This window comes from Ambystoma mexicanum, chromosome 2p, assembly GCF_040938575.1.
Source record: "Ambystoma mexicanum isolate Mex_15411 chromosome 2p, UKY_AmexF1_1, whole genome shotgun sequence".
Classification (NCBI taxonomy): domain Eukaryota; kingdom Metazoa; phylum Chordata; class Amphibia; order Caudata; family Ambystomatidae; genus Ambystoma; species Ambystoma mexicanum.
Genome location: NC_090923.1, coordinates 1206934236 through 1206959932, shown reverse-complemented (window position 1 = coordinate 1206959932; position 25697 = coordinate 1206934236).

Sequence of the window (25697 nt, the reverse complement as noted above, 5' to 3'; positions counted from 1 at the left end):
GAGAATAGGTCCACGATTATTAGGATCGTATTGTATCCGGAGCATGGAGGTAGATCGGTGATGAAGTCCATAGAAAGCGTATGCCAAGGGCGAGGCGGGATGTCAATAGGGCGTAAGAGGCCGGCTGGTTTTTCCTTTTCACTCTTGTTTTGGGCGCATACTCCACAGGACATTATAAAGTCTCTGATATCTTTTTTCCAAGACGGCCACCAGAAGTAGCGCTTGATCTTTTCCGAGGTCTTGGTCATACCGGGATGTCCTTCCATTAAAGAATCGTGATAACAAGAGATTACCTTTTTCTGTAAATCTGTGCTGGGCAGGTATAACCGTTCTTGGAAATATAATAGGTTGTCCTTCACCGTAAAGTCCTTTCCCTGCAGATGCCAATTCTGTATGTCTGCTGGAGTTACCAGTAGCCTGGCTTTATCCTTAACTTCCTCTATGGATTGTGTGGCGATTACACCTAGAATTCTTTGTTCGGGAATGATAGGTACAGGTTTAGGATTGATCAAATGTTCTTCCACTCCCATCCGAGAAAGGGCATCAGCTTTACCGTTTTTTTGTACCAGGTCGATAGGTAATTATGAAGTCAAACTCGGCAAAGAATAGTGCCCAACGGAGTTGCCTAGAGGATTGAGCTTTTGCGGTTTTCAAATATTGCAGGTTTCGGTGATCTGTAATCACAGTAACGGTGTGTCGGGCCCCCAGAAGATAATGCCGCCAAGCCTTAAAGGCGGACTTGATAGCTAGAAGTTCCTTATCAGTAATAGTGTAATTGATTTCAGGAGGTGAGAATTTGCGGGACCAAAATGCCACGGGATGCAACTGATTGGTTACTGGGTCCTTTTGTGATAGAACTGCCCCCATGGCAAGGCTCGAAGCATCAGTTTCAACGATGTAGGGGAGTTCTGGGCGAGGATGTTTTAAGATCGGTGCAGAGATAAATCTAGTCTTCAAATTCTGGAAAGCTTGTTCCGCCCCGGTAGACCATTCAAAACGTTTGTTTTTCTTTAACAAGGCGGTGATGGGCTGGACTATTCGAGAGAATTCAGGGATAAACCTGCGGTAAAAGTTAGCGAAGCCTAACATGCTTTGAACACCTTTTACGGAGGATGGCGATGGCCATTTGAGAATTGCATCAACCTTCTTTGAATCAATACGCACTCTGCTAGGTGATAATATGAATCCCAAGAATTCAACTTCAGTCACGTTGAAAACACATTTTTCCAACTTAGCCAAAAGTTTGTGTTGACGCAATCTCTCGAGGACCATTTTAACATGTTTCCGATGTTCAGTTTCCGATGAAGAATAAACGAGGATGTCGTCAATGTAAACAACAACACACACATCTATGAGCTCTCTGAGGACATCGTTCATAAAATATTGAAAGGCAGCCGGAGCATTGCAAAGTCCGAAGGGCATGACCTGATATTCAAATAGCCCATACTTGGTGCGGAAGGCCGTCTTCCATTCATCGCCCTCTTTTACTCGTACCAAGTGGTAGGCTCCTCTAAGATCCAGCTTTGTATATATGCATGATTTTCTGACTTGGTCCAGGAGTTCAGGGATCAAAGGTAACGGATATCTATTCTTAACGGTGATCTGGTTCAGGGCGCGATAATCTATACAAGTTCTAAGGTCTCCTTCTTTTTTTGGAACGAAGAACAAAGCTGAGGAAGCAGGGGACTTGGAAGGACGAATAAACCCATTCGCTAGGTATTGATCCAGGTATTGTCGGAGGTGAAGATTCTCAGGCTCGGTGAGGGCATAAATTCTACTACAAGGAGGAGTAGATCCAGGTATCAGGTCTATCTGGCAGTCATAAGACCTATGAGGAGGTAGAGAGTTAGCCTGATCCTTCCGGAAAACATCTTGGAATTCTAGGTATTCAGGAGGTAACTGGGGAGCCTCCGAGGAAATTGCTGCCAGTGCAACACCAGGTCGAGGGTGACAAGTAGAGACACATTCTGGAAACTGAACCGTTCTTGCTCGCCAATCGATCTGAGGATTGTGCTTCTCTAACCAAGGAATTCCTAGAATAATCTGGAACTGAGGGGCCTTGATCACATCGAACACGATCTTCTCATGGTGTCCATCTTCACTTACTAGCGTCACTTCTTGGGTGGTATGCGTTACTGGTCCGGAGGCTATCTCCGTACCATCCACCGTAGTAATGACGTCCTTTACAGCCTTTGGACAAAGAGTCAGATTCATCCTCAAAACCATTTCATGATCCACATAATTGCTGATGGCACCGCTGTCGACGTAAGCTTCAATCGCATGCAATCGATCCGGATGTTCAGGGCTAATGAGGACCATAGGTATCACGAAATGCGAGGTCACGGAACTGGTTTTAACGCTCGGCAAGAGGACCTCTATTCTTGTCGGGCGAGGTCGTTTCCCTGCTCAGAGTTTGTGACCCGGGTAACTGCAGCTCCTACTGCCTTCTTGGCTGGTTTCACCGGACAGTCTCGAAGAAAGTGCCCCGAGTTTCCGCAATAGAGGCATAATTGCAGCTGTTTTCTCCTTTCCCGCTCCTTTTGTGTTAGTGGTCCTTTCAGGCCCCCTATTTGCATGGGTTCCCCGGAGTCTACTCCTTTGGTAGGAGTTGGTGGTTTGGAAAATACTCGAGCATCAAACTTGGAACGATCGGCCTTCCTGTTCTGCAGTCTGTGGTCAATTTGAACGACTAAGTCAATATAGTCCGAACAGTCTTGCGGGGGATTCACTACTTGGGCTAACACATCTTTGAGCTCTCCACGTAGACCTCTATAAAACAGCGTAAACCTTTTGTCCCCAGGCCATCGAGTTTCCACTATCAGTCTGTTGAAAGACGCAATATAAGCCAAAAGGTCTTGATTACCCTGTCGCAATGAAAGGAGCTCATTGTCCAAGGCCTGCCCCTGTGAATGTCTTGCAAACAGTTTTTCCATACTGAGCTGAAAAGCTTGAAAATCATGGAGAACCGGATCATCTTGATTAACTAGAGGGATCGACCAGTCTGCCGCATTGCCACTAAGGTACGAAAGCACGAAAGCTACCTTAGCTTGATCAGTTGGAAAGGCTGCTGGCCGGCATAAGAAGTGCAACCGGCACTGGTTAATAAATACTGCAAACCTCTTTGGGTCACCAGAAAATCGTTCGGGCGGAGCCAGAGGTACATTCCCAGGTAGGTTGATCTGCACTGGGTTCGTAGAGGATGTTGAAGGAAGATTTGCCCCTGATGCGGGTAACGGAGTTTGTCCGGCTTGTGACTGTAGCAATTGTCTAGCGAGATCGTCTGTTCGCTCCTTGGAAATAATCAGTTCCCTTCTTAGAGCATTCGTTTCCTGACGGGCTGCATGCACTTCTGTTCTTAGTTCCCCAAGTAACTGGGCTAGCTGGTCGGTATCCAAGGTTTCCATAGCGCCTGGGTGGGAGTTTTGCGGTAGGCTTTGCGTTCTGTAACGCTCACCTGATTCCCGCAGAGGCGCCGGTCTTGGCTGGGTGAATGCCGTATCATCAAAGGTGATGTGTAACACACGGTTGGCTCTTTGGGCTGGACCTCTGTGCACTGTATGTCTGACTCGAAGAGTAAGATGTCTGCAGATAGAAAATATGGGATTAATGAACTGGGGTTATTGGGTGCCTCTCTCCTCTTCCCTTTCTCTTCTCCTGTAGAACCCCAAAGGTTAACGCCCTCACCTTAGGTAAGTGAACGCCGAGCTCGCCATCTGCCTCGGGGCAGGGTGCCGTAACCAGTTTCTTCACTGGATAAGGGTGCAGGCCTCTTGACCTCAGAGGACTGCTGTCCGTCGTTAACTGCACGAACGGTAAGTTCTGGGCACTTCAAATGTCTTAAAAGTCTTTTGTAATGATATCTCTTGTTTTGCAGGGTTCCGGCGATGGCGGATGGCGGGCTGATGAGAGTTGAGGATCGAACCAGCGTGAGGAATAGAAGCGCCTGGAAGCACGTAAGTAAGCGCTTGTAGCCTGCTTCACAATGCGCACTAACTGTCCCTTTTATCTTGCAGGTACAAGTTCGGAGCTTTAGAGAAGCTGAAGGGTGCTGGAATACCCACTGGATTCGGCGTGGGAAGGAGTAATGGCACGTGAGTAATAAAGTTGCCCAATGTCTTTAAACGCACCTTCTTTTGTCTTTCAGATGCGGGATGCAGCGCCGAAGGCCTCCGGAGCGTGCGAAGAGCTGGTAAGCTTTTGTCTTTCAGATGCCAGAATGCAGTGCGAAGACCTCCGGAGCATGCGAAGAGTAGGTAAGCCTTTGTCTTTCAGATGCCGGAATGCAGCGCGAGGCGTTGGTGACAGCCGATGGACCAGGTAAGAGATGCGCTGCCACTGAAGACCGTAGTGCTAACCTGTTCTTTCTTTGTCTTTACAGGTGCTGCTGAAGACTGGATTCCAGGATGGTAAGCCTTTGTTCCCTTAGGCCCAGGATCAGAAGCAGAAGACACGATGAGCGTTCTGCTGCAGAGCATGCAGAATAACGCAAAGCAAGATTCATCCATCGGGTGTGGTTTAAATAGCCTCCTGTAGTGCTTAGGTGTCTCCTTCCACAGCCACGCCTAGGTAAGAAAAGAGTTCCTGCTTTCCAGAAGAGTTCCACTGTTCTGAACCTAGGGAGTGGCTCCTGCCCCACCCAACAGGAAAAGTAGTCCCAAACAGAAGAGGATCAGGGGTTCAACTGGCAGGTAAGTAAGCAGCATGGTCTGCTGCAGGTAAGTCCACCCAAGCATTATGAGCCCGGCGCTTCCAGCGCTGGGACTGGGCATCTTTATGAGCCTGGTGCCACTGGCACCAGGACATGGTCCAAAAGGTCCCAATTGGGACTGGCTGGCACTCGGAACCGGGGTTATGGGTCTGCTTCCAAGGGAGTCGGGCAAGTCCTGATCTTTTGGAAGCAGAGATCATGACAATATCATTCTGGGGGGAGGCTTCAATCTATGGGCAGATCCCACCACGGATCGGACGTCCGGTAACCCTGTCATGAAAGATCGAGTCAAGAGCGAAGTAATGAGTTTGTTGACATGATAGAGGTGTATGGGATGAGTGATGTGTGGAGAGGAATGCATCCAGATGAGCGCGGTTACACCTTTTACTCAACTCCGCACAACACCTTCAGTCGGATCGACTATATATACTTTTCAAGAGCTCTTTATAATGTTACAACGCGATCCGAGATTACCCCAATCACGTGGTCCGACCACGATATGGTCATTGCTGACACCCAGTGGGAAAACCTACCAACCAGAGGTGGTAAATGGAGATGTAACGAGGACCTCTGGAAAGACCCTGGGCCTCATTACATTACGAGTTTGGAGACAGCCATGCCCTTAATAAGGGCATGGCTGCCTCCAAACTCGGTCCGGGTTCCTTGAATGGGGAAATACCGGGCCATTCCGACCTAGGAAGGTACGGTATTTCCCCATTCAGGGAACCCCATAGGGCTCAATGGGAATGGGGAGGGAGCTAACAACGGGCCCGTTAATAACGGGCCCGTTGTTAGTTCCCTGGTCCCTTTGCGGGACCCGCGAAGGACGTCTGGTCTGACCAGACGTCCAGAGCGGGTCCCGCAAGGGAACCTCGTAATAGGGCAGAATGCGTTTAACAGTGCCGGCACCTTTACCGGCGCCGTTAAACCCATTCCACCAGGGTCGTAATGAGGCCCCCTGTCTTTAGGACGGAATTGGAGACTGAGATTGGAGAATCCTTTAAATTGAACAATAACGGGGAGGTTACCAAACAAGTAATGTGGGAAGCGGGGAAGGCAACCTGGAGAGGCGTTTTAATAAGATAAGGGTCCCGTAAGAAAAGAGAAAGAACACTAATTGAGAATAGACTCAGAAAAGAGATATGCCAGTTAGACAAGGGGAGGATAGCTCAGCGGCAACGTGTTTGCCTTGGAAGCAAGACGACACGAAGCAACACAGGTTCGATCCCCGTGTCCGCGCTTAGAAACCTCTGGGTATTTAAGCGTGTTATAAATACGCAACTAAGACAAAAAAAAAATTCCTGTAACAGCGCCTCGATGCCCGCGGGCTGTGTGAGCGCTTTAAAAATGCAAAATAAAAAGAAAGGTGGTTAGGAGAAATGATAAGGCAGACCCCAATAAAATCAATGAGGCAAAAAACAAAAGAGAGGAGCTTCGCCTCCTAGAACATGATCAGACAGTGCGCAAGCTGCACCTACTGAAGCAGAATTGTTATGAAAAAGATGACAAGGCCGACGCAATGCTAGCTGCTAGACTTAGGGAACAAAGGGTGGAGCGAATAGTGCTGGAAATAGTAGAGGAGGGACTCGTCCCGACCACAACTATACCAACCATTCCGGAGGCTTTCGCCGCTTTCTATGAGACACTGTACACCCCTGAGGTAGACCCAGACCCGCCTGGCATAGAAAATTACCTGTCCCCTATTAACATGCCAAAGATATCAAGCTTGGACTCGGAGCTCCTAGAACCCCCCATAACCGAACAGGAAATCCAAAGCGCGATAAAAAGGCTGGCGTTAGGCAAGTCTCAGGAGAAGACGGCTACACGGCCGGATTCTATAAATCCTTCAGTGTATGCCTCATACCATTCATGGTTGAACTGTTTCATGAAATGTTAGACTCTGGGAAAGCCCCAGACTCCTTTGTTAGAGCCCTTATTACGGTAATTCCCAAAGAGGGGGAGGGACCCCAAAAAGTGTGGATCATATGGCCCCATATCTCTGCTTAACGTAGATGCCAAAATGTATACCCGGGTACTAGCCTCCAGTTTAGAATCACTCATGCCCCAAATCATTCACTCTGATCAGGTGGGCTTTATACCCGGCAGACAAGGCGCCGATACAATGCGAAAGACCTTGCATCTTGTCAACGCATCCCAACACATGGTCAAGGAACCTGTCCTGCTTTCCATCGATGCAGAGAAAGCCTTTTGACAGGGTAGAATGGGGCTTCTTGATGGCAGTCCTACGTAAGGTGGGAATAGGGTCAAAGTTCAGAGGAGGTATACAGGCAGTCTACACATCGCCCAAAGCATCTGTATTTGTAAACGGCGAATACTCTAGATGGTTTGACCTAAAACGAGGCACCAGGCAAGGACGCCCTCTTTCTGCTATCCTTTTTGCTCTTTCCCTGGAACCCTTAGCAAAAGGATGAGGGAAGACCCTCAGGTGGAAGGACTGCAACTAGGCGAGACTGAGTAAAAGGTGGCACTATATGCCGACGATGTACTCCGCCACGTGGCTAATCCGGCAACATCTATCCCCAGGGCTTTTTATGCAGGTATGCAGCAGGTTTGGAAAGAGTGGGCCAATTACTAAAAAAATGACTCCTTCATCACGCTGCCGGAGTTAGTTGAGGCCTTGAGAATAGGCGAGTTGTCTGTATTTCAATTCCTGCAGATCAAGGGCATCCCGACGAGACCAGAGTGGACGTATAAACTGAAAAGAGACCTTACCCCCTTTAAAAAGAAATTGGGCCTCATTACGACCCGGGCGGTAAGGGATTACCGGTACCGGTAAGGGCACCAGTGCCGGTAATCCCTTACTGCCCTATTACAAGGTCCCTTTGCGGGTCCTCCATTAACGGCTGGTAAAACCAGCCTTTAAGGACGAGACCCGCAAAGGGACTTTAGAGGTAATAACGGTACCGCAATTTGCGGTACCGTTATTACCGCCTTCCCCATTCCCATTGAGCTCTATGGGGGCTAAAATGGGAATGGGGAAGGGCCATGGTGAATGGGGAATTACCGCCCCCGCCAACCTTGGAATGGGGCGGTAATTGCTCCATTCACCATGGCGGAATCGGTAAGGTTTTGGAACAAACCATGGTGCTAATAGCGCCATGGTTACCTCCAGGGTCATAATGAGGCCCATTGAATTCTTGGACAGAGATGAAGGGGTTGATTTCTGCCATGTATAAAGAACTGATAGATGTGGGAAAAGGGACTACGGAGCCACTAAGACATAAATGGGAGAGAGATTTTGGCGTCCATATTGAACCAGACATGTGGGAGAGAATGTGCCGAGTGGCACCCCAAGCATCCATATTGAATCAATATAAATTGCATGCTATTTTTTTTATTGACTCAAAATGTTTACACATTCTTTTGCAATCTTTATACAAGCATTTTCTAACCAGATTTTCCCAATGTCTTCCCAATATGCCTCCCCGTGGTCCGGTTGGTTTGGAGAAAAAATAAAAAGCGAACCACCTGGGAGTTCCACATAGTTCCACATGACACAGGGTCTATTGACAGATTTGGTTGGTTTACCTGGTCCTGGTACGACAAACCTGTCCACCCAGAGGGAGGCAAAATCCGGCTAGGGGAAAGAGAGTGGGGGCGCTTCCTGCCCAACCTGCAAGGGCTTTCACAGAGGGTTTATCCACTTGTAATCCTATAGGGCTCAAGTGTACACCTATTTCTATGGTTTTGAAAAGTCAATGTGATGTAGAAATTGAACTACTGCAATGGTTTAGCTGGTGTTGTCGCCCTCCATTAGACGATTCCACCAACTCTCTTCTTCATAGTGGTAAAGGTCCTTAAAGATGTGGATCATATGAATGTTGCTTTCTTTCTTGAGACCAATACAGTTTAATAAAATATGTCTCAGGGATTCCTTAAGGTCAACTATCCCACAAAACCGACATCCATCTGAATGCAATATGCCTCTAATTGCCCTTATTTCATTTGTTGTCAGAATGTTGAGGCGGGCTCTCATGAAGGTTTGACGATATTGCTTGTTTGGGGGAAGTCTCTAAGTATTTCCTTGTGTAGTTTATTTTTCTACTAGCTAAAGTTATATGAGCAGCCAGTTTGTAGGATCCTGCTAAGTCTTGAGTCTTTATCCAGTCCCAAGTTTCCAACTTTGTCGCCACTTTTGTTGGATTAAGCACTAGTTCGTCTTCTGAGGATCCTATTTCTTGTAAAGTCAAACTAGCGCTCTCTCGCTAGTTCTTTGGCACGAATGTGGTGAAGTTGCGGATTATTGGCATATGTGGTGGGGATGTCCTCGAATTAAGGTTTATTGGAACGAGGTCTTAGGCTGGATTAGAGACCTAGATGGTGTCCACAGAATCGCAGACCCCTACCTCATTTTGTTTGGCTTCGAGGAATATGAGGATGAAAGGAGAAAAATTAAAGGTCTAACTGCACATTTATTACTAGCTGCCTGTGCTCTGTTAGCTATGAAGTGGAAATCCACAATGACCCAGAGCATGAGTGAATGGGTTAATGTAGCCTCAAATATATGCATCATGGAAAAAATAATGTCATCTCTACATGGGAGATCCACACAATGTGATGTTTTGTGGATGGATTTCATGAACAAATACATGCTGGGAATACCACATTAATATGAAGAAGTACTGACAAGAGACTGCCCTGCTTCTTGGATTTTCTTGACTTATGTTATACATTGTATGAAGCTGTAAAACGTGAAGCCTGAAATAACATAAGAATGAAAAAGAAAAACCCTCCAACTGGGAGAGCCCCTTGAAGCTCAAATCGTGCCCATTTAAAGATGAACTCACACGTTTCTGGTATGATGAATGCTTGACCCAGAGGCACTGGGGGTGGGAGAGGGAAATAGTCACCCTGAAGATTTGCAGACCAAAGTTGTTTGAACCCATGAGATTCATGTTTTGATACTAACCAGAAACGCCTTCGACTCTGCTCTGTATTTTATTGTGTGCATTTTTTCATGTGACTTGTCTTTATAAAAATGTAATAAAATTGAATACAAAATAAAATAAATGGAGGACAAGAGTCAGATACGATTTATTGGACTACGAGCAGTGAAGATGGGAGCAAGAGGAGGCAATAGAATGCTCAAACTGCGACAGGAGGAAGCAAGAATCATCTGTCGTTATAGATGTGTGAAAAATGGTCTAAATAGTGAACATGATTATAATGTATTTCTGTGATGCTCACTATCTGATACGCCATCCCTTTGACCAGCACTCCTCATCTCTCCCACACCAGCAGGACAACTTTGGGACCATCATGCATTGACCAGATATTAACAATTCTGGCCACAATGAACTAGACACCCTCACTAACATAACGGACCAAACACTTAGGCAATCCATGGACAATTTACGGGCCATAAGCCCCCCATGTATAATTAACATAGATGAGACAATCTTTGAACGGGACACAGACCGCAGGGTAAGTACCTGGCCCTCACCATATCAGGTCCAAGCCACTACACCTACTCCCATTGTGTGTGATGGGCTCCTGTAGCCCACACCCCCTCCCACCCGATCCCACTATACTGGGATCCCCTTACAGGGTCACATTAGACCATAACTCCCAGCAACGCATTAGCAGCACCACCGTGTGCATGCGTTTGCAACGGAGTTCTCCAAGCGACAAACGCTAAGTGCCCATGCGTGTTAGAGGAGCGACTCGCTAGTCACCTCACACGCATGCGCACCGCATTAGCATATTGATTTAATCACTTGATCCGAGGAAATAGTCGCAGATAGCACAACGCCATTTCGCGGAAGAGCCAGAGACTGCAGGTAAGCGTTACCTTAGCCAGAACAACATGTCCGAGTGGACCTATCGCACATAAGCTCCAGCCAACGATTACTTCCTTATGCTCCAACTTCGTCACGCACCGACCCTTGTTGGCACCCCCACGCGGTGCGCTAACCACTCTAAACAGGAGCACATGACCACGCAGATCATTGGAGATGCCAGCCTCATCCAACGCCACGCACCACCCCAATTGGACCCAAAACACAGTATAACCACCACGTGACAATCCCTGATCACTACTGGGAATCCCCAGCCACAATCCTAACCGAAGCGCCCAAGCACGGCTAACTTCACGAGTACCATCACCCCCCCATATGCAACCACTCACCAACGCTCTGCAACACAGACAGCTGCCTCTGAATACCTACCTCGCACTGTCAACCACAAAGAGCAAGCTCCACCTTGAGAATGTACTACAAATGTAGTCAATTTCCAACCTGTGCAGCAATGACAATCGTATGGCCATCAAGTCAAGCACCAGTATACCTTGTGAAACCAATCGCACAGAGCACACTCTAGGTTGAGTATAGATCACAATACAAACCTGCACACCAACAAAAACCATAGGGCCAATTAAATGATCACCTGCACGCCTTGCAATGGGCTAATTAGCAGGACCAGCAACGGGCAGCAAGGCAGCCCCTCGTATTTCACCCAGGCACTCTGCCACCACCGTCAGGCCACGGTATCACATGAGTAGACCAGTATACATTGGCAGCAGTAACACCTGCCTCCTCCAAAACAGAACCTAAGACCTTTATTCTCGTCATTACAGGACCCAACAGGAATACACGCTTTTTGTCCGACCAGGACCCCACAGGGAGTGCCGGACCACACCACATAGGTAAGAGGACCTCAGAGCCAACAATACCATATACCAAAAACCTCATTTAGTTCTTATGCTGACCTTGCCTTCTTCCCTCTCTCTCTTCTTCTCTTCCCAATTTCCATCATATCCATCATGATTGAACCTAACAAAAGCATGTGTAAACTTATAGTTATGTTAACACTGCACACTTCTTTCCACCCCACACCATGCACCTTGTACTAATTAATGTGTGCCATTTCACCCGAAATGTCACATGAAACTGAACTTGTCACTGTATGTGATTTTGAACATGTATCAGCCTTGAAAAGGACCTATGGGTCGAAACACGTGTCGGCTGACCACATGGGGACACAAGAGCCCCAACTGTACCCATAAAAGGTGTTTTCAACCTAACAAGATCAAATAAACAAACCCTCTTGCAACTGAACACAAAAACGTAAAACAACTGCGTGGAAAATCTTCTTTCTTGAAATTAACAGATGCGAGGTATGCAGGTTAACCCCTCTTTCTCTCTACTAAGCCAATGAGGTGTGGGCTACACCTCAATACTAACCTGTGACCTTGCCACCAATACTAAACAAACAAAGGATTCTTAATACTAGAGCTTAGCAAAGTTGGTTCCGCCTCTAGGGCCCACGTTCTCCTTTTTTCAATATTAACAGATCTACTGCTTTCATTCAGTTTGGTATTCAATATGAGCAGGTTTACTGCTTTCCGCGCCATTTGCCTTTCATTCATTCATTTAATGTCATAATACCATTTGTAATTGAAGTATCTACTTCCTCTGCGCTGTTTACAACCTTTGCCTGCTTGGAGAGCCCCGGTCTCTGGGTAGATTCCCCAGCACTCACCGGTTGTAGGCGTCTTCCTGCTGTGGTCCTTGCTGCTTTCCTTCTTACCTCTGGATTCCGTAAGCGCTGCTTCCGTGGGGACAGGAGGCGGATCGCCTTTGTGAGGCCAGGCACAGTGTCCTTGCTGTTCGTGCCTCACTGCAGCTCCTTTTGCTCCCACTTCACATGGGAGACTTCGCTCTGCACAGGGGAGGCTTCCCTTGGTTTTGCGATGTCGGGTGGCGTCCCGTCTTGTTCTCAGGTCCCACCACTGATGCCTCCGGATTCTCTGGGCGCAATGTTGATCTCGGTCCAAGTTCCCCAGGTCTCTCTCTCTCACACCTTCATGGCTTTGCCTTTTATACACCTGTGGTCCTTCAATAGGCTTGAGGTGTATTCCATCATTCAATTCTGCCTGACTCTGTTTAATATGACATGCCTGACCTTCATACCTTGCATGCATCTTCTTCGTCCCATTACATAAGTGGTGAAAGTGAATGGTATTCATCATTCTCAATTGTTTCTTCCTCGTCTCAATAATAGAGTGATGCGAGTGAGTGATATTCATTACTCGCAGCTGTCTCTTCCTTGGCTCAGTACTGTCAGATGTCCCAAGAGAGGAAAGAAGGGGAGTTTATGTACAATAACCCATAAAGGTCGGGGGAGGGCTAGGTTGGTTGACATTAGGATAAAGGGGATACCATGTGTTGCCTGAAGGCATCCCACTTTCATTCCCCAGGAACCCTCCACCCTGGTGATCCTCCCTCGCTTGTCCAGCCCCAGGGTCAGTATTCAAAAGCGTTGGCCTTTCCCTGGCCACCTGCGTAGAGGATCCAAGGGGAGTAGGAGTGAGAATACCCTCAGGTTTCTCACATACCCTTGCCCAATGCGGGTTGGACCGGGGTGCTTCACAGGGAAACCGAGGGGGGAAGTTTACCTCATCTTGTTCTCGATACTCTCGGAGTTCTCCTGTGGAGCAACCAGGTTGATGGTCCAAGAAACCCTGCATATCCCTTAGGTTAGATCCTCTTTGTTAGGATATTGGGTCTATTTCCAACGAATTAACACTTCCCTCTTGACTAGCTCTTCGATTCACTTGGGGATGTTCTGGTTTCATGAGGGGAGGTCCAACTATTACATTTGTAGAGGTTATTTGGGCTACCTGTGAAACCCATTGATCAAACTGGGGTATATCTCTCCCCAGGACTAATTGAGCTGGCAAGTTGGAGATCACTGCTACAGTCAGACCTAGTTTCTTCCCCAAAATGGTAATAGGGATTTGGGTTAATGGGTATCTCTTCATATGGCCATGTAAACAAGTTACTTTCTCTTTTTCCACTTCTTTCCACACCTGGGTAAGTAACTCTGTTCTTATGGCATTTTACTTCCGGTGTCCAATTCTACCCAAATAGGTTTTTCCTCTAAGATAACAGGGATTTATATGAGGTTTTCCCATTAGTATATAAAAAAGGTGTCCTGCCTTCTTTGAGACTGGTCGTGCTCGCTGGACGATAGAAATTTGGGAAGGTCAATTCCATTCAATGGACAACATCTCCTAACCCTGAGTGCAGAGTTTGCGCAGTCTGACGGAGTGCCGAGCTGGGTTGATCCCATAATCCTGAAGACTGGTGCTCGTTGACTCCCGGCGTGAGAGCCATGCCGGAGCATCTTAGGGGCAGCCTGAAGAACACTAACCATTGTGGTAGCAGTGGAAGCAGAGGAATCCTTCACCAATGCCACGTGTGCATTCAAGAGCTCACGAGTCGGTGAGTTTCAGCGACACAGGAATCACTGAGCAGCTCGCCATGCATGTATAATACCTTAAAGCAACAGTATAAGCGAACGCATTGTCCGTGCCGTTACACAGCAAACGCGAGTTGATACAAACTGACAAGCCATTGTTAAAGCGAATGGAAGGCTTAAGAAGAGAAATAATACTGCAAACAAACTTTCCCATTGTGATTCAATTCAGGCTTTACACAGAAAGTGTTATAAACCGGAAAAGGGAAGAGAAACCTTGCGCAAGCCACAGAAATGGTTTGAGTGTTTGCTAAATGAACTAAAGTCATGCTGGAAAACATTTTAAGAGAAACATACATGGATTTTCCCAGTGAAAGGCACGTTGTGAAGATTTGTTGAATATATGTTGCACAACAATTTAACTCAATTCTTACAGTAAAGTAATTTTGCAGGCTGCAGAAAGCCAAACCATGACGTTTGTAAACCAAACAGTGAAGGCCAAAGACTGGCAGGAGGGGTGTGACTTTCTCTGGTAGTGCCAGGAGGCTACCAAGGAGAGGCCAGAGAAGGGTGAATATTGTCCACCAAAGCCAAGAGGCCAACAAAGAGAGGAATCCTGGTTCCGTGACCTGTTATGAGTGGACTGTGTGGTCTGACAACTGCACCTAGACCGGTGAGCCCTGAACTGTGTTAACCTAATTGTTTAAAAGACTGAAAAAGGTATACTTGGCGGAGCTGAAGTCTTGGGCAAGGGAGCCATGAGATGGAAGGAGTTATACCTGTTGTCTCGAGAAGAAGCTTCAAGGCCACCTTTTCTTTGAACTGTGCTATTTGCAACTTGGGGAAGGGAACCCTGAGTATTGTGTGGAACTGTGTTACCTTGTGTGGGAGAGAGGTAATTCAGAGACTTTTGTGGAACTTTCTTGAACTTAGGGAAGGGGAGCTGAAGAAAAAGCTGAGAGCTGGAAGCAGCTCAGAACCTTGTGTTGATCCCCATTTATTTGATTATTGACATCCCTACACATGGTTTAGCTTTAGTTATGAGTATAGGTTTTGCACACGGACAGAATTTTAGTTGAACTCTTTGACTCAGACGCCCCTTAGTTTAGTTCAGGTAGGGAAATCCCACCTTAGCATAGGGCAAGGTAGTCCTTCTACCATCTTGACATTTGACTTAATACATTATTTAATTTTGAATCTTGAATCTGTTGCCTGTGTCGTACTTCATGATGCCTTCACAGAGGGTAGAGAAAAGGAGGGACCATTTATTTTCTAAAAACTGGGCTATCATATAGAGGAGATGTTGGTCCAGATGGAACTCTTAGATCTCAGATAATGGGGCCCAGAAGTCATAAAAAAATAGTATTGGAGATTGCTCATTACCATTTAACAGGCGGTCCTTTAGGAACAGCTAAAACCCAAGCACAGATATTAAGCTATTTCTATTGGCCAGGGATCTATGCTGATGTGAAAAATGTTGTACTTACTCGCTCCTTATGCCAGAAGACTAGTTTCCAGATGCCGCTACAGCTCCATTACAACATTTACCAATCATTGATGTACCTTTTTCACGTATAGGCATGGACATAGTTGGGCCCCTTGAACCATCAAAACTAGGAAACCGATGCATACTGGTATTACTCGATTATGCAACTCATTATCCTGAAGCATTCCCTTTATGCAATAATACGACCCAGCACATTCTAAAATATTTGATCCCATATTTCTCATGAGTTGTGTTTCCAAAGGAGATTTTAATAGACCAGGGATCTACCTTTAGAAGTAAACCAATGTCAGAAGTAAAGGAAATTCTACATATAAAAACAACGGAGAACGTCCATTTATCTCTCACAGACTGACGGTTTAGTGGAATGGCTCAACAAGATTTTGAAACATATCTTAAAGAAACTAGTTGAAGCTGACGGCAAAAACTGGGATATCATGACACCTGAGTCCTTTTTGCCATCCAAAAACACCACAATCCTCTACAGGATTTTCTCCATTTGAACTCCTATATGGCAGAGAGCCACGAGATCTCCTTGACATGTTGCGGGAGACTTGGGAAGAGTGTGAAAAAGCCATCTTGTCCTTTTCCCAAACAGCTCAACGATTAAAGTAGCACATGGCCGCGGTCAGAGCAATAGTTCAAGCTCATATGGTAAAAGCCCAAGAACACCAGAAAGGCAACCACGATAGAAAAGCGTTACTTAGATCCTTTTCCATTGTACAAAAGGTTCTTGTTCCCCTTCCTTCATCTAAGAATAAGATGGAGTCCAAATGGCATGGATGCTATGAAATAATAGAAAAAACAGGACCATATGATTATCGAGTATCACAACCTGACTGAAAAATCAAGACGCAAATTTATCACATAAACCTCCTCAAGGAATAGAGGGAAACTCCTGTTGAAAATACCACAGTAGTGCTAACCAGTTGACAAATCAAATAAGAACACCTTGATTCCTTCCGACCTCCCTCAAAACTGGAAGGAAGATCTGTTGGACCTCCTAGAACAATTTCCTGATGTCTTTAGAACCAAACCAGGTAGGGTGAAAGGGGTATTTCATTATATCCGTACACCCCCAGGGAAGGTAGTCCATTTCATTTAAAACCCTTCCGGATACCCACATTTAGAAAAGACATCATCATATATGAGGTGGAAAACTGTCACACCTCCCCCGAACCGCAGGAGTGATTGGCGGCTTTGGAAGGTCTGGCACTGGCACCGCCATTAGAATGTTCCATTCTACAGCTTACTTCCTGGTTATCGCTCTAGTCTCTTGTCCTGTTTCATCCTCTATTTAATCCCGCCCCTGTTTCCGGTTCGGTGCGTTGCAACTTCGCTTCCTGTTGTTGCCGTGCTCCGCTTAGTTTCCTGCTTCCTGGTTACCCGCTCTCTGCCCTTTTGGAGCTGGCTTCCTCGCTGAGTTCCGCTTTCAGAGTCCTCTGTAGGTGGCTTTTGTTCCACCTGTTTTTTCCTTTAATCTTTTTCTCCTCCTCTGTTTCTCTCTCGTAGTGTTTCTTTCCCTCTCCTTTCTTTGTCTACTGCCCTTTTTGTTTTTTCCTCCGGTAGCGGATCCGCTCCTCGGATCGCTACCGGCTTCCTCCAGGTTCTTACCTTTTTTCTTTGGAGCTTCCTTCCCTCGGATCGCAATCGACATCTTCTGGATCTACACTGTTCACTGGAGATTTCCTCGCTGCAGTTCTGGGTCCGCTTTGTCAGCTACTCTCTTCAGACTCGTAACCTGAGGCTTGATCCAACCTGTTCCACGCCTTTGCTCCTCGTGATCCTGGAACTTCTTACCTCACCACACTCCAGTACTTCACTCCGAGAGAAGAGGTTTTTTTTAAGCTTTGGCTTTTTTCCTCTTTGTTTGGTTTCTGTGGAGGGGGGTCCCCATCTTCCCTGTTTTTTCAGGGAATCAGGGTGGCTTCCTACCGTGGAAGGCCCTTTTCTCTTCACGAAAAAGAAGAGGATCGAAAGAAGACCCCATCAACACTGAATTTCTCTCGAAGAAACAGGTGAGGAGGAGGGGGAGGTAGAATTGCACATAACCGATACACAGCCGATACAGCTGAGTCTGACAAAAACATGCTGAGTGCCGATATCATCAAACCATCTCAGAGCCCTTGGTCCTCTCCGATAGTACTCGTTGCCAAGCCAGATCAATCATGGAGATTATGCATTAACTTTAGAAAGGTGAATGCAGTCTCGCAATTCGACAGTTATCCTATGCCAAGGATAGATGATCTGATTGATCGATTGGGAGCTGCAATTTTCCTCTCCACGATTGATCTGATGAAAAGATACCGGCACGTCCCTATTAATCCAGAGGACAAGGAGAAACAGCATTTTCCATCCTCATTGGGCTTTTTCAATGCAAGGTATTACCCTTTAGACTACACAGGACTCCGGCCACCTTTCAAAGGTTAATGGACCAAGTCCATGCATCTTTCTGTGGGTGTACATTGATGATATAATCATCCACAGTAGGTTGTGGGAAGAACATTTACACCATCTATGCCTAGATACCAGAGCATTAGGAAAAGCCGGGCTGGGCTCACAGCAAATCCAAAGAAATGTAATTTGCACAAGCAGCAGTCAGTATCTTGGATTCTTTGCTGGCAATGGGCTAGTTTAACCCCGAACTGAGAAAGTAAAAGCAGTCAAGGAAACCCCCATACATAAAGCAAAGACCTAAGAGACCTTTTGGGTTTAGTATGGTACTACAGACAATTCATCCCCAGTTATTCATCTATCATGTCTTGCCTTACGGATAAACTCAAAACTACAGAACCCCTAAAGTTAAAATCGAAAGAAGAAGACTAGCTGTGTTTGGATAAGCTCAAGCACATTCTGTGTAGTGAACCCGTGTTGAAAGTGGCGGTTCTTTTACAAAATCACGATGGCATTGAACACCCTATTCCTTACATTAGTAGAAAACTGTTTCCCCGGGAAAAGAGCTATGCCACTATTGAATTGGAGGCCTTGGCAATAGAGTGGGCAATAACCTACTTAAATACTATCTCACTGGTAGGAAATTTACATTGGTCACAGATCACGCTCTGTTAAAATGGACGAGCCTCTGCAAAGACACCAATGCAGGAATCATGCGCTGGTTCGTAGACTTGCAGCCCTATTGTTTTACAGTGGAACACAAAAAAGGAAGAGAACAGGGCAATGTAGACTTCCTTTCCCGTTTTCCAATAGGTGCTGAGAGAACCAGCAGCATTAGAGGAAGGGTATCTTATGAATCCGACAGAGTCATCACTGATCTCCCGGTGGTGACCTCCTCCCATGTGGCCAGGGAACAGACTGATCCTCTCCCTGGGGGCAGCTATATGGAGGGTCACATGGGAGGAGACAACCTCTGGGGAGATGTCATGGCTTCATTGGATGAGACATGGTATCCCCCATTTGCCCTTGAAGCTAATCCTCTCATTCCCAATACCCTCATGGCCTATTGTAATATGGTCACACCTCCCGTAGGAAGAATAGGGAAAACTTTCACCAAATTCCAGAGACCAAACTTCCAACTTTGGTCCACATTGTAGGAATTACAAGACCGCCTTCTCCAGTTCCATTTTTCCATCATCCGGAACTGATTTACCATTTAGAACTGTTGAAAGTGGTTATTCCAAATTTTTAAACCTACCATCAACAATGGACTTATTTTCCCAGAATAATCTGAATACTGGGACGAGGATGAGGGAAAGAGCAGTGCGGAGTGGAAGAAGCCACAAGCCCAGCGAGTGCTCAAGCTGTTTCCCGAAAACACCTGTGTCTGGAAATGTAAGATCAGAAGCAAATTGCTAGAAGCTCCTATGACTTGAGTAACTTCAATACTATATGTTTGTCACTGTTGCAGGATCCTCTCGACCGGGTGCAAGCTTATCTTTCATTCTCTTTTTCTTGGGATCGAAGACTTTCGATTGTGCTAGGGATTTTTCTTAGACACTCGCACGACCACTTTGGTCTTTCTATCCAATCTCAAAAGTTCTATTTGCAGTATACCTTCCTGGCAGAGATCTTTCGACTGGGCACCCACGTGGTGCCGGACCACTCTACTATCATGTAGAAAAGGGGCTCTTTCTTCCTGTCTTCCCCAATATTCCACTTTTATCTGGATCACCTCACTTGCGGTTTCACCAATCTGTCATCAGTGACACTCTCGCCGCTGGCAACCTTTGTTCAACACAGCTTGGCCTTGCACAAGTTCTCTCAACTCACCAGCTGCCTGGACATACGTCTCCCTCGCCATGCCACAGACTGACTCTTTCTCGCTCTGAATCGGCATCTTGGCTTCATGTTCTTTTCCGGTCTCTCAAGGCTTCTTTTTATGCACTCTGGCTTTCCGGGTCCTCTCCATGTTCCCGATTTCCCCCAAAAGTTCTTAGGTTTCTCCCTCCGTCAGGTTCAGACCCCTCCTTAATGTTTTACACAAAGGTCTCCCTCAGCCGGGCTCGGACCCTTCTCAGTTTTCACAAAAAAACAGTTTTGGACTTCCAGTGCCAGAATATATTGCAGTGTATTTTGCTCCCACTTCAAAGCTCCCCGAAATGGCATTCCATGGCTTTGGGAGCTGCAGGAGTTTCAATGGGGATGTGTATTGAGGTCAGGGTCTCACCGCCGGCCCCTCAAAGACCTGGGTTTGCCAGCTTGGCCCAGGGGAGGAGCTCTGGTGTGGCACCACCAGGAGACCCCAGCTGCCCCTGGTTTTGCCTCCTGGAGGTACAGTTCCCTCACCACACTGCACCCTTGATTGTGTTCAAAGGTCCAGTGTCTGAGCGGTTTCCTCCTCCTCCAGGTCTCCCAGGGTCTCTGCAGCTCACTTGGTCTTCCTCTGGCTTCTCAGCACCTCCCAGCATCCCCAGCTCACTCCTAATGCTTCTTCTTCTTGTTCGGGTCACTGCAGAAACCCGGAGCCGGCGATTTCCATCTCACTATATGACGTTCGCCAAAATATGCACCAATCAGCCAACCAACACCACTAGATCTCTTCCCACTTACCAGTCTCCGGCACAAACTGAAGAAGGAACCTACACTGTTAATCCTCCGCCCCTCTTTTCCAACAGAACAAATCAGTTAACCCCTGTGCAACCACCCCAATGCCACACATCCGAACTCCGAGCAATTCCCTCTGCATGTGAAACCTCACACTATCCAACATATGAGTCAACGTCTCTGGGAAACCACAAGCCTCACACTCCGCCGAAGCAACTCTGCCCATCATACACTTCCACACAGCCAATCCTGCATGACCCATCCTAATGCAATTCAAAATGGTTTCCTCCCTTCGTGCGAACTCTACACCCCCCAAACGCCCGAACCCGCACCTTCCTGCACACTGCAGACCTCATATCCCACCTATCTTGCCACATATCCTTAATCCTGCCACGCACCATCACCTGTACCTCACCCACACTCAATGGGACTTCCACATCCACCTCCCCCCTCAGTGTGGCCCCATACGCAGCCCTGTCCACCAATTTGTTACCCCAAACCCCACAATGACTGGGAACCCAAGCCAACTCCACCACGGTACCCCCCTCAAAACACTCCTCTAACCTCTGTCTAATGAGCATAACAATATCCCCCCATATCACAAGGAGGGGAACCTCCTTGATAGCCAACAACGCACTCATCAGATCCACAAACACCACCACCGTAGCCAACTGCTTCCCCATAATCCGAAGCACTGCCATATTAACAGTCATCAACTCTGCCATGCAGACGGACACATAATCCAACAACCTAGCCACCCAAAACTCCTCATCCGCCTGAAAATAGCAGGCCATACAAACCCTGCTCCTTTCCGGATCCCTGGAACCATCCGTATACACCTGAGCGCAAACTCCCCCCCCCACATACTGCACCACCAAACTCTTAATGACCCCAGCCGATCACCACTCTTCTTGATCACCACCTTCGCCAAATACAAACAGATAATCAGATCATGCCACCTCCAAACAGGCACCACCACCCTATCCACATCTTCCATCATACACAACTCCTCCACCCCCAATCGTTTCACCAACCTGTCTGCACGGAACCCAAAAGTACCCCTTTTCCTCTTGCAGTTTCCACTCTTATAGGCGTGCAGCCAATTGACCACCAGACACGTCTTCACAGGATGCCACACACTGAAGGACTTACACCTCAACCAATACCTAGCACACAGCTCCTCCATTCTCAATTCAATGGCAACATCCCTGTCATCACTTGTACAGCCTTTGTGGGGGATGGCCGAACTGTCCCAGTCACAATCCTTATCGCCCTTGCCTGAACACCATCCAACACACCCAGCTGAGCCTGACTATAGCTGCACTGCAGCTGAACTTCAAACTCCAGCACACTCCTGACCAACCCCACATACAATATCCTCATACTTCCCTGACCTCCACCCCACTCCTGACCCGACGCCGCCTTCAACAAATTAAGTCGCCTTTTACACTTCGCCACCGTCCTCTCCACTTGTAAGTTCTAAAGACAGGCGCTCATCCAAGAGAACACCAAGATACCGGAATTCTGATATCCATACCAACACAGCCTTGCTCAATTTATGTTTCAAACTGACACTACTACGTCGCCTGTTAAACAACATACACACAGTTTTGGAGGCGGACACCGTAAAGCCCACGCTTCCATTATTTCCAAAGCCTCCTGGAACCTTCCTTGAATTACTCCACCCACATTACCCCTAACCCAAATCACCCCATCATCTGCATAAAATCCCAACTGACAGCCACACTCTCGAACCTTCTCTATAAGGCCATCCATCGCCACAATAAACAAAATAGAGCTGACAACACTACCCTGCTGCGTCTCATTTTCCATCAGAAACGCCTGGGACAGCACATCCCCAATTTGCACCCGAAACACCCTATTCCCCAGAAAATCCTTAATCCAAGAATAAATTTCCCCTCAACACCTTTCTCTCGGAGCACAAATAGCAACCCATCCCTCCACACCATATCGTACGCCTACCGCTTATCAACAAAGATCACCCCCACCATCTCCCGACAGGACAAGGCCTCCTCCACATCTGTCGCCAATGCTACCACAGCATCCATCACTGATCTAAATGTATGGAACCCATGCTGAAACACACTCAGCCGCTGCTCCGACTCCAAAAAGTGCACCAAACGGCCACACACCATTTTTTCCATCACCTTACACAAAACAGAAGTCAAAGCAATGTGCCGATAGGACCCACACAAGCCAGCCAGCTTCCCCAAGTTCAGAATCGGCAGGATGACAGCCCTCTTCCACCCACTAGGAAATTTACCGCTACCCCACACTACATTAAACAGCTGCAACACCTCCAGCAAACAAACATCCAGCAAACGCTGCAAATAAACATAACGCACCCCATCCTCACCTGGACTAGAATACTGTCGCCCCTTCAGTACAGCCCGCAACTCACTGTTACACATCTGCAGCAGGGCTCTCCTTTCTCCCTGCTGTGCGCACCTTCTACAAGGCGGAATGAGCGTGTTAGGACGTCTTTTTGGCACAGATATAGGTTGCCATGGAGGTTGTGTACACAAGGGAGACGTCCATGTCAGGTGACGCATCACGTGCGTACTACGAACATGCGTACGCGGGAGATCCTCCTCGGCATGCTCGTGGCTTTGCTGCGGAAGTCGTGTCTCGGCCACCTTGAGTCACTCTTTGGAACTAGACACGAGGGAGGAAGCTGCAGACACTGTGGAGGGACGCTAGCAGAGGCCCGTTCCTCTAACAGGAACTAGGGACGGTGGCTCTGTTGCAGAGGAGAGGAGACTTTCAGAAAAGGCGGACCCAGGCAGGGCGGAGCAGTGACTGGGTGGAGGGTGCTGGGTTCGAGGAGGAGGAGCAGTCTCTGGAGTCGGATGCAAGGAGTGAGAGTGCTCAGAGGAGGCGGTAAGAATGGGTAAGGGGAAAGGGAAGGTTGGGAAGAAAGGGGGGGTGGAGGAGGAGGAGGCAAAGAGGGGGAAGGCATCTTCTGTGAAATTTACACCTGTGGAGGGGGGAAGGGGGGAAATGAGGGACAGCATCACAGCAGATCCCCTCAGAGGGATGATGAAGGGGGGCTGGTCCGGGACATCTCAGGGTCGGGGGCTCCAGAAAAATGCGTTTTGGAGGGGCTGGAAGCCTCAGTGAGCAGTATGTCTGAATAGAAGATGCAGTCTGATAGTGTGTGGAAGGTAGTGTTGAAACCTGAAAATCGTGACAAGACGTTTCTGGGGGTGAATCCGACGGAGATTGCTAGATGGTTGAAGGCAGCAGTGGGAGATGTTTCCCGGGTACAAGTGGTGGCTGGGGGTCGGTTGTTGGTGGAGGGGTCGGATGCTGATAGCAAAGCAAAGATTCTCAAGATGCATTGTCTGGGTAGGCATGCGGTAAGAGTGTTTGATCAAAGTGGAGTGTCTTGTAAGGGGGTGCTGTATGGAGTGCCAGTGGTTATGAGTATGTCTGAGGTGGAGGAGCAACTAGCGGGAGTGGGGGTGGTGGAGGCGTGGAGGTTGGGGAGGAGGGATGCACATGGGGATGTGGTGTCTACAACTGTGGCAGTGAGATTTGAGAGAACGGAGTGTCCGGAGGTGGTGGAGATGGCTTATCAGAGGTATCGTGTGAAAGCATATGTGGCAATGCCATTAAGGTGTTATAAATGTCAACGATTTGGACATGTGGCGAGAGCATGCAGGAATGAGAGACATTGTGGGAGGTGTGGTGGAGGGCATGATATAAAGGAATGTAAGGTGGGGACTCTGGAGAAATGTGTGAATTGTGGGGGGGAGCATTCTTCCGCGTTTAGGGGATGTGAGAGTTACAGGGTGGCGAGAGAAGTGGTACAGGTGAGGGCGGCGGAAGGTCTGTCTTATGCGCAGGCTGTTGCAAAGGTGAAACCAGTACGGGTAGTGAGTGAGGTGAGTGAGAAAAAGTTGGTGGTGGATGAGGTTGTGGGAAGAAAGAAAGTGCTGGGTGAAGTGAAAGGTGTAGAAATGGTGGTTGTTCCGAGTTGTTGTGTTTTATAGTGAATGTGCTGGATCTGGTTCAGGGGAATACGTCTATCAGTTCATCAGATCTTACGAAAGGAGTAGTGGAAGCTGGGAGAAGGTTTTTGAATGTTGTAGATGTATCAGAAGAAGATGTGTTTAAGAAGGTTGCTAAAGTGCGGAAGCTGAGTGGGGTGCCGGCATGAGGATTTTGCAGTGGAATGCGAGGAGTTTGTTGAGGAATGGACAGGAGTTGAAAGCCGTGTTGTGTGAGGAGTTGAATGTTGACGTGGTTTGTATTCAGGAGACGTGGTTGAGGGGTGATTTGAGATTTGTGATACCAGGTTTTGAGTTGTTTCGTAAGGATAGGTTGGAGGGGAGAGGGGGGGTGTGGCTTTAGCAGTTCGAAAGGGGTTGATTGCAAGGGAAATTGTGGTGGATGGAGCAGTAGAGGCGATTGGGGCAGGGATTCGGGTAGGAGGATCGGAAGTATTGGTGCTGAATTATTATAATCCGTGTGAGGTGGTGGAAGTGGGTGTGTTGACTGGAGTGATAAGAGGACATGTGGGACCGTGTGTTTTGTTTGGCGATTTTAACAGTGCCAACACGTTGTGGGGTAGTGATAGGACAGATATGAATGGAGAATTGTTGGAAGACATGGCGGATGAATTGAGTCTGGTATTGCTGAATGATGGGTCGGGTAAGAGGTTGGATGTGAGGACTGGGAAGCTGTCGTGCTTGGATTTGACCTGGGTGACTGCTGCAATTGCAGGTGAATGTGATTGGAAGGTGCGTGAGGATGGAGACATGGGGAGTGATCATTCTGCTATTTTGGTAACTGTGAGGGGTGAGGGAGGGATCAGGTCACGTATGACTGGGAGTCGGTTGAATTTTAGGAAGGCTAGTTGGGAGGTGTACAAAGGAGTGTGTCGGGATTTGATTGTTCCAAGGGGAAGAGAGGGGGGTTTGGATGAATGGAATGAGCATCTGGTGCAGGGAATGAAAGCAGCGTCTGTGGCAGCAATTCCGGAGGTTGAGAAGGGGAAGGGTGGGAAGATCGAGGTTCCTTGGCGGTCAGTGGAATGTTCAAGAGCAGTGGCGGCACGAAAGAAGGCTAGAGCAAGAGCGGTGAGAACGGGAATGTTGGTGGATTTGGTGGCATATAAGAAGGCTAAGGCGGTGGTGCAGAGGGTGATTAGGGAAAGAAAGAGAGGATATTGGAGAGGCTATTGTGGGTCCCTGGGGAATGATTCTGGTGTGAGTGAGGTTTGGAAACAGTTCAAGCGGA